Source organism: Triticum dicoccoides, chromosome 1A, assembly GCF_002162155.2.
Source record: "Triticum dicoccoides isolate Atlit2015 ecotype Zavitan chromosome 1A, WEW_v2.0, whole genome shotgun sequence".
Classification (NCBI taxonomy): Eukaryota; Viridiplantae; Streptophyta; class Magnoliopsida; order Poales; family Poaceae; genus Triticum; species Triticum dicoccoides.
This window is the reverse complement of record NC_041380.1, coordinates 8634195-8642708: the sequence shown is the minus strand read 5'-3', so window position 1 is coordinate 8642708 and position 8514 is coordinate 8634195.

Genomic DNA, 8514 nt, shown 5'->3' with positions numbered 1-8514 from the left:
CGACCATTGGAGACACCTGTAGTACTCATTTATAATCACCCAGTTACGTTGTGACGTTTGGTAGTACCCAAAGTGTTCCTCCGGTAAACGGGAGTTGCATAATCTCATAGTCATAGGAACATGTATAAGTCATGAAGAAAGCAATAGCAACATACTAAACGATCGGGTGCTAAGCTAATGGAATGGGTCATGTCAATCAGATCATTCTGCTAATGATGTGACCTCGTTAATCAAATAACAACTCATTGTTCATGGTTAGGAAACATAACCATCTTTGATTAACGAGCTAGTCAAGTAGAGGCATACTAGTGACACTTTGTTTGTCTATGTATTCACACATGTATTATGTTTCCGGTAAATACAATTCTAGCATGAATAATAAACATTTATCATGATTATAAGGAAATAAATAATAACTTTATTATTGCCTCTAGGGCATATTTCCTTCAGGACATACAAGTTGATCTTCATGATCGTTCCTTAGCCGTGTGCGGTGCCCCCTCCACGATATTACACCTTGATCATATTGTAGCGGTGCTTAGGCGAAGCCCTGTGATGGTTAAACAACAAGATCGTCACCACGCCGTCGTGCTGACGAAACTCCTCCCCGAAACTTTGCTGGATCGGAGCTCGGGGTGCGTCATCGAGATGTACGTGTGTGAAGAACTCGGAGGTGCCAGAGTAACGGTGCTTGGATCGGTTGGACCGAGAAGACGTACGACTACTTCCTCTACGTTGCGTCAACGCTTCCGCTTCAGTCTACGAGGGTACGTAGACAACACTCTCCCCTCTCGTTGCTATGCGTCACCATGATCTTGCGTGTGTGTAGGAATTTTTTTGAAATTACTACGTTACCCAACAGTGGCATCCGAGCCTAGGTTTTATGGTTTGATGTTATATGCACGAGCAGAACACAAGTGAGTTGTGGGAGATATAAGTCATACTGCCTACCAGCATGTCATACTTTCGTTCGGCGGTATTGTTGGATCAAGCGGCCCGGACTGACATTACGCGTACGCTTGCGCGAGACTGGTTCTACCGCCGTGCTTTGCACACAGGTGGCTAGCGGGTGTCAGTTTCTCCAACTTTAGTTGAACCGAGTGTGGCTACGCCCGGTCCTTGCGAAGGTTAAAACGGCATCAACTTGACAAACTATCGTTGTGGTTTTGATGCGTAGGTAAGATTGATTCTTGCTTAAGCCCGTAGCAGCCACGTAAAACTTGCAACAAACAAAAGTAGAGGACGTCTAACTTGTTTTTGCAGGGCATGTTATGATGTGATATGGTCAAGACATGATGCTAAATTTTATTGTATGAGATGATCATGTTTTGTAACTGAGTTATCGGCAACTGGCAGGAGCCATATGGTTGTCGCTTTATTGTATGCAATGCAATCGCCCTGTAATGCTTTACTTTATCACTAAGCGGTAGCAATAGTCGTAGAAGCATAAGATTGGTGAGACGACAACGATGCTACGATGGAGATCAAGGTGTCGCACCGGTGACGATGGTGATCATGACGGTGCTTCGGAGATGGAGATAACAAGCACAAGATGATGATGGCCATATCATATCACTTATATTGATTGCATGTGATGTTTATCTTTTATGCATCTTATCTTGCTTTGATTGACGGTAGCATTATAAGATGATCTCTCACTAAATTATCAAGAAGTGTTCTCCCTGAGTATGCACCGTTGCCAAAGTTCGTCGTGCCCAGACACCACGTGATGATCGGGTGTGATAAGCTCTACGTCCATCTACAACGGGTGCAAGCCAGTTTTGCACACGCAGAATACTCAGGTTAAACTTGACGAGCCTAGCATATGCAGATATGGCCTCGGAACACGGAGACCAAAAGGTCGAGCGTGAATCATATAGTAGATATGATCAACATAATGATGTTCACCATTGAAAACTAATCCATTTCACGTGATGATCGGTTATGGTTTAGTTGATTTGGATCACGTGATCACTTAGAGGATTAGAGGGATGTCTATCTAAGTGAGAGTTCTTAAGTAATATGATTAATTGAACTTAAATTTATCATGAACTTAGTACCTGATAGTATCTTGCTTATGTATGTTTGATTGTAGATAGATGGCCCATGCTGTTGTTCCGTTAAATTTTAATGTGTTCCTTGAGAAAGCAAAGTTGAAAGATGATGGTAGCAATTACACGGACTGGGTCCGTAACTTGAGGATTATCCTCATTGTTGCACAGAAGAATTACGTCCTGGAAGCACCGCTGGGTGCCAGGCCTGCTGCTGGAGCAACACCAGATGTTATGAACGTCTGGCAGAGCAAAGCTGATGACTACTCGATAGTTCAGTGTGCCATGCTTTACGGCTTAGAATCGGGACTTCAATGACGTTTTGAACGTCATGGAGCATATGCGATGTTCCAGGAGTTGAAGTTAATATTTCAAGCAAATGCCCGGATTGAGAGATATGAAGTCTCCAATAAGTTCTATAGCTGCAAGATGGAGGAGAACAATTCTGTCAGTGAGCATATACTCAAAATGTCTGGGTATAATAATCACTTGATTCAGATGGGAGTTAATCTTCCAGATGATTGCGTCATTGACAGAATTCTCCAATCACTGCCACCAAGCTACAAGAGCTTCGTGATGAACTATAATATGCAAGGGATGAATAAGACTATTCCCGAGCTCTCCGCAATGCTGAAAGCTGCGGAGGTAGAAATCAAAAAGGAGCATCAAGTGTTGATGGTCAACAAGACCACTAGTTTCAAGAAAAAGGGCAAAGGGAAGAAGAAAGGGAACTTCAAGAAGAACAGCAAGCAAGTTGCTGCTCAAGAGAACAAACCCAAGTCTGGACCTAAGCCTGAAACTAAGTGCTTCTACTGCAAGCAGACTGGTCACTGGAAGCGGAACTGCCCCAAGTATTTGGCGGATAAGAGGATGGCAAGGTGAACAAAGTTATATGTGATATACATGTTATTGATGTGTACCTTACTAGAGCTCGCAGTAGCACCTGGGTATTTGATACTGGTTCTGTTGCTAATATTTGCAACTCGAAACAGGGACTACGGATTAAGCGAACACTGGCAAAGGACGAGGTGACGATGCGCGTGGGAAATGGTTCCAAAGTCGATGTGATCGCGGTCGGCATGCTACCTCTACATCTACCTTCGGGATTAGTATTAGACCTAAATAATTGTTATTTGGTGCCAGCGTTGAGCATGAACATTATATCTGGATCTTGTTTGATGCGACACGGTTATTCATTTAAACCAGAGAATAATGGTTGTTCTATTTATATGAGTAACATCTTTTATGGTCATGCACCCTTGAAGAGTGGTCTATTTTTGATGAATCTCGATAGTAGTGATGCACATATTCATAATGTTGAAGCCAAAAGATGCAGATTTGATAATGATAGTGCAACTTATTTGTGGCACTGTCGTTTAGGTCATATCGGTGTAAAGCACATGAAGAAACTCCATACTGATGGACTTTTGGAACCACTTGATTATGAATCACTTGGTACTTGCGAACCGTGCCTCATGGGCAAGATGACTAAAACACCGTTCTCCGGTACTATGGAGAGAGCAACAGATTTGTTGGAAATCATACATACAGATGTATGTGGTCCGATGAATATTGAGGCTCGTGGCGGATATCGTTATTTTCTCACCTTCACAGATGACTTAAGCAGATATGGGTATATCTACTTAATGAAACATAAGTCTGAAACATTTGAAAAGTTCAAAGAATTTCAGAGTGAAGTTGAAAATCATCGTAACAAGAAAATAAAGTTTCTACGATCTGATCGTAGAGAAGAGTATTTGAGTTGCGAGTTTGGCCTTCAGTTTAAAACAATGTGAAATAGTTTCACTAATCACGCCACCTGGAACACCACAATGTAATGGTGTGTCCGAATGTCATAACCGTACTTTATTAGATATGGTGCGGTCTATGATGTCTCTTACCGATCTACCACTATGGTGTGGAGGAGAATATTTGAGTTACAAGTTTGGTGTACATTTGAAGCAATGCGGAATAGTTTCCCAACTCACGCCACCCAGAACACCACAGCGTAATGGTGTGTCCGAACGTCGTAATTGTACTTTACTAGATATGGTGCGATCCATGATGTCTCTTACTGATTTACCACTATCGTTTTGGGGTTATGCTTTAGAGACGGCCGCATTCACGTTAAATAGGACACCATCAAAATCCGTTGAGACGACACCTTATGAACTATGGTTTGGCAAGAAACCAAAGTTGTCGTTTCTTAAAGTTTGGGGCTGCGATGCTTATGTGAAAAAGATTCAACCTGATAAGCTCGAACCCAAATCGGAGAAATGTGTCTTCATAGGATACCCAAAGGAGACTGTTGGGTACACCTTCTATCATAGATCTGAAGGCAAGATATTCGTTGCTAAGAATGGATCCTTTCTAGAGAAGGAGTTTCTCTCGAAAGAAGTGAGTGGGAGGAAAGTAGAACTTGATGAGGTAACTGTACCTGCTTCCTTATTGGAAAGTAGTTCATCATAGAAACCGGTTTCTGCGACACCTACACCAATTAGTGAGGAATTTAATGATGATGATCATGAAATTTCAGATCAAGTTACTACTGAGCCTCGTAGATCGACCAGAGTAAGATCCGCACCAGAATGGTACGGTAATCCTGTTCTGGAAATCATGCTACTAGATCATGATGAACCTACGAACTATGAAGAAGCAATGGTGAGCCCAGATTCCGCAAAATGGCTTGAAGCCATGAAATCTGAGATGGGATCCATGTATGAGAACAAAGTATGGACTTTCGTTGACTTGCCCGATGATCGGCAAACAATTGAGAATAAATGGATCTTCAAGAAGAAGACTGACGCTGACGGTAATATTACTGTCTACAAAGCTCGACTTGTCGCAAAAGGTTTTCGACAAGTTCAAGGGATTGACTACGATGAGACCTTCTCACCCGTAGCGATGCTTAAGTCTGTCCGAATCATGTTAGCAATTGCCGCATTTTATGATTATGAAATTTGGCAGATGGATGTCAAAACTGCATTCCTGAATGGATTTCTGGAAGAAGAGTTGTATATGATGCAACCGGAAGGTTTTGTCGATCCAAAGGGAGCTAACAAAGTGTGCAAGCTCCAGCGATCCATTTATGGACTGGTGCAAGCCTCTCGGAGTTGGAATAAACGCTTTGATAGTGTGATCAAAGCATTTGGTTTTATACAGACTTTCAAAGAAGCCTGTATTTACAAGAAAGTGAGTGGGAGCTCTGTAGCATTTCTGATATTATATGTGGATGACATATTACTGATTGGAAATGATATAGAATTTCTGGATAGCATAAAGGGATACTTGAATAAGAGTTTTTCAATGAAAGACCTCGGTGAAGCTGCTTACATATTAGGAATAAAGATCTATAGAGATAGATCAAGACGCTTAATTGGACTTTCACAAAGCACATACCTTGACAAGATTTTGAAGAAGTTCAAAATGGATTAAGCAAAGAAAGGGTTCTTGCCTGTGTTACAAGGTGTGAAGTTGAGTCAGACTCAATGCCCGACCACTGCAGAAGATAGAGAGAAAATGAAAGATGTTCCCTATGCTTCAGCCATAGGCTCTATCATGTATGCAATGCTGTGTACCAGACCTGATGTGTGTCTTGCTATAAGTTTAGCAGGGAGGTACCAAAGTAATCCAGGAGTGGATCACTGGACAGAGGTCAAGAACATCCTGAAATACCTGAAAAGGACTAAGGATATGTTTCTCGTATATGGAGGTGACAAAGAGCTCATCGTAAACGGTTACGTTGATGCAAGCTTTGACACTGATCCGGATCATTCTAAATCGCAAACCGGATACGTGTTTACTTTAAACGGTGGAGCTGTTAGTTGGTGCAGTTCTAAACAAAGCGTTGTCGCGGGATCTACATGTGAAGCGGAGTACATAGCTGCTTCGGAAGCAGCAAACGAAGGAGTCTGGATGAAGGAGTTCATATCCGATCTAGGTGTCATACCTAGTGCATCGGGTCCAATGAAAATCTTTTGTGACAATACTGGTGCAATTGTCTTGGCAAAGGAATCCAGATTTCACAAGAGAACCAAACACATCAAAAGACGCTTTAATTCCATCCGGGATCTAGTCCAGGTGGGAGACATAGAAATTTGCAAGATACATACGGATCTGAATGTAGCAGACCCGTTGACTAAGCCTCTTCCACGAGCAAAACATGATCAGCACCAAGACTCCATGGGTGTTAGAATCATTACTGTGTAATCTAGATTATTGACTCTAGTGCAAGTGGGAGACTGAAGGAAATATGCCCTAGAGGCAATAATAAAGTTATTATTTATTTCCTTATATCATGATAAAGGTTTATTATTCATGCTAGAATTGTATTAACCGGAAACATAATACATGTGTGAATATATAGACAAACAGAGTGTCACTAGTATGCCTCTACTTGACTAGCTTGTTAATCAAAGATGGTTATGTTTCCTAACCATGGACAAAGAGTTGTCATTTGATTAACGGGATCACATCATTAGTTGAATGATCTGATTGACATGACCCATTCCATTAGCTTAGCACCCGATCGTTTAGTATGTTGCTATTGCTTTCTTCATGACTTATACATGTTCCTATGACTATGAGATTATGTAACTCCCGTGTGCCGGAGGAACACTTTGTGTGCTACCAAACGTCACAACGTAACTGGGTGATTATAAAGGTGCTCTACAGGTGTCTCCAAAGGTACATGTTGGGTTGACGTATTTCGAGATTAGGATTTGTCACTCCGATCGTCGGAGAGGTATCTCTGGGCCCTCTCGGTAATGCACATCACTTAAGCCTTGCAAGCATTGCAACTAATGAGTTAGTTGCGAGATGATGTATTACGGAACGAGTAAAGAGACTTGCCGGTAACGAGATTGAATTAGGTATTGGATACCGATAATCGAATCTCGGGCAAGTAACATACCGATGACAAAGGGAACAACGTATGTAGTTATGCGGTCTGACCGATGAAGATCTTCGTAGAATATGTAGGAGCCAATATGGGCATCCAGGTCCCGCTATTGGTTATTGACCGGAGACGTGTCTCGGTCATGTCTACATTGTTCTCGAACCGTAGGGTCCGCACGCTTAAAGTTACGATGACAGTTTCATTATGAGTTTATGTATTTTGATGTACCGAAGGTTGTTCGGAGTACCGGATGTGATCACGGACATGACGAGGAGTCTCAAAATGGTCGAGACATAAAGATCGATATATTGGAAGCCTATATTTGGACATCGGAATCGTTCCGGGTGAAATCGGCATTTTACCGGAGTATCGGGGGTTACCGGAACCCTCCCGCGGGTTATTGGGCCTACATGGGCCTTGAGGGAGAAGAGAGAAGGAGGCAGGAGGTGGCCGCGCGCCCCTCCCCTTCCTAGTCCGAATAGGACAAGGGAAGGGGGGCGGCGCCCCCCCTTTCCTTCCCCTCTTCCTCCTCTTTCCCCCCTTCTCCTTCTCCAACTAGGAAAGAAGGGAGTCCTACTCCCGATGGGAGTAGGACTCCCCCCTGGCGCGCCTCTCCTTGGCCGGCCGCCCCCTCCCCTTGGCTCCTTTATATACGGGTGCAGGGGGGCACCCTAGGACACACAAGTTGATCTTCGTGATCGTTCCTTAGCCGTGTGCGGTGCCCCCCTCCACGATATTACACCTCGATCATATTGTAGCGGTGCTTAGGCGAAGCCCTGCGACGGTTAAACATCAAGATCGTCACCACGCCATCGGGCTGATGAAACTCCTCCCCGAAACTTTGCTGGATCGGAGCCCGGGGTGCGTCATCGAGTTGTACGTGTGTGAAGAACTCGGAGGTGCCGGAGTAACGGTGCTTGGATCGGTTGGACCGGGAAGACGTACGACTACTTCCTCTACGTTGCGTCAACACTTCCGCTTCAGTCTACGAGGGTACGTAGACAACACTCTCCCCTCTCGTTGCTATGCATCACCATGATCTTGCGTGTGCGTAGAATTTTTTTTGAAATTACTACGTTACCCAACATAGGGCAGGGGCTGACTGGGGGCGGCGACGGAGACGGAGGCGCGGGGGCAGCGGTGGCGTGGGTCGGGGCAGCGGGGTGAAGTGGATCTGGCGAGGGAGAGGGACGAAGGGGATCTGGCGAGAGAGGAGAAATTAGCTAGGGAGGAATCTTACTAATGGCGCACCCGCGGTCGGTGCGCCATTAGTAATCTTTTTTTACATAGCAATGGCGCACGAGGCAGAGGTGCGCCATTAGTAATCTTTTATATATATAGCAATGGCGCACCAGCCAAAGGTGCGCCATAAGTAATTTATTTTTATTTTTTGTTGCATGTAATAATTTTTTAGAAAATGAATATGAATATGAAACAGTAATATTTTTTTCGAAAAACAGTAGTAATTGCTGTTTAACAACAATTGTAGTCTACACTTTATTATTATTATTTTTTTAAAATGAAGAGGGGAGAGGAGGCGGAGCTCATCGGGGAGCGGGGGAGGGT